General features: G+C 64.9%; 1 protein-coding gene across 1 annotated transcript in view; it reads right to left on the reverse strand.

The window, feature by feature from the left end:
- The window catches only part of SLC35C1 (solute carrier family 35 member C1), a 9,100-nt gene extending 7,722 nt beyond the window's left edge, over nucleotides 1–1,378 (reverse strand). The window contains exon 1 of the mRNA XM_032283512.1: nucleotides 735–1,378. The gene's annotated coding sequence lies outside the window, so the exon portion shown is untranslated. The remainder of the gene's footprint in view (nucleotides 1–734) is intronic.
- Between the last annotated feature and the right edge of the window lie 370 nt (nucleotides 1,379–1,748).

Here is a 1,748-nt window from a genome sequence, read left to right on the forward strand (position 1 = left end):
GGGGGCTGCAGGACCCGGGAGGGGGCTGGGCCGGCGCCCACGTCGCGCCGCCTTCTCCGGCCCAGCCCGGGAGCCTCCGGACAGCCGAGGCCGCCTCCCCAAGAGGCGGGCCCAGGACTCACTTCCTGACACGCCCCCGGCCCCGCCTTAAAGGTCCCGCACGCCCCGCGCCGCCCTTAAAGCTACAGCCCTGGCGAGGCGGCGCTCGCCAGTTGCCATCCCGGTCCATGCTCTCCGCCGCCTGCTGCTGGCTGGGGGGAGACTTGGCTCCACCGAAGGTTTTTCTGGGTGCTAGAGCCTCGTCCCGCTTCCTGGAAGGGGTCCATCACCCTCGCCCGCCCACCATCAGCTCCGTCTGCCCCGGAGCCTCCGTCCCGCAACTCGGCTCGGCTCTGGTCGGCCCGGCTCGGCTCGCAGGTCCACGTCCCGGAACCCGGACCCAGGACCGGGGCCGCGCTCCACGAGCCTGGACCCCGCCGCCTCCGGAGACACGCGTTGCAGCCCCGCGTCCCTCTGCCAGCCCGAGCTCACTCTTCCACAGCAATGTTGGGGTCCCTCCTTTCCCCCATTTTCACCGCCCCCAGGCCCCCTCCCGAGTCCGAGACCCCAGCAGCGCTCCCAGAGGCCGGAGGCCACGTCGCCGCTCTTGGACTTCAGTTGTCTTCCCTGTGCCCCTATCGAGACCTGGGCGGCCCGGATCCAAGCATCCAAAGGCTCAAGGCAGCATCTCTTACCCTTTCCAGAAAATACTGTTGCCTCGCCCGGCCCAGCCGTCAGCTCCGGCGCCCCGGCCTGCGTCCCTGGGCCGCGAAGGCGACCGGGCGCTCACCTCCTCCGGGGTGCACTGGGCGCCCGCCCCGCCACCCCGCGCTGCACCTGCAGCGCCGCACCCTGGGCCGCGCCCGCGGGGTCGACTTCCTGCTTTCCGCCCAGGGCCCGGGCGCCGTGCCAGCCTCGCCGGCCTGCTCAGGGCATAGGGCCCGGGGGTGCGGCGGAGAGGCGGCGATCACCCCGGTCGTGGGAGGAGGCCCCCTCCTCTTTCCAAGGCTACTCCTGTTCCTGGTAACCCCGCCCGTCCGGGACCCCCGCTTCAGTTACCGCAGCTGGCAGGTCCCGGGACCTGGCTGTATACTTGGCCCGCCGCGCTCCCGGCTTGCATTTCCACAAGTGCGTGCGGGGACCGCCCGTTTCTTGCAGCGGGCAGCGAGGGGAGTGTCCTTCGCCCCTTCCACGGCCGGGGCCTGGGAAGTCTAGCTTCGGGTCCGCCACTCACCAGGAGGACCGACTTCTCTGGTTCGCACTCTAGCACCTGCGTTGGGCAGGCTACTTCCTCCGGTGGCCTGAGTTCTTTTCATGGTAAAACTAAGGGGCTGGGCTTGACCTGTAGGTCCCAGCTTTCTTGCCCAGAACTCTAGGTGGTATGGTCGAACCTCGTGTTTGTAATATTGCAAGCACCATTTAATTAGTGCCATTTAATTAATGCGTAAGATGATGTCATGTCTGGGGTTTGTTTTAAAATACCAATTTTATTTTTATTTTTAATTTTTATGTATTTATTCTTTTTGAGACGGAGTCTCACTCTGTCGCCCAGGCTGGAATACAGTGATGCGATCTCACCTCACTGCAACCTCTGCCTCCCTGGTTCAAGCGATACTCCTGCCTCAGCCTCCAGAAGAACTGGAATTGTAGGCGTCCACCACCATGCCCGGTTAATTTTTGTGTTTTTAGTAGAGACGGGGTTTCGCTGT

The sequence above is a fragment of the Sapajus apella genome, unplaced genomic scaffold (genome assembly GCF_009761245.1).
Source record: "Sapajus apella isolate SASKATOON/1434 unplaced genomic scaffold, GSC_monkey_1.0 scaffold14, whole genome shotgun sequence".
NCBI lineage: Eukaryota > Metazoa > Chordata > Mammalia > Primates > Cebidae > Sapajus > Sapajus apella.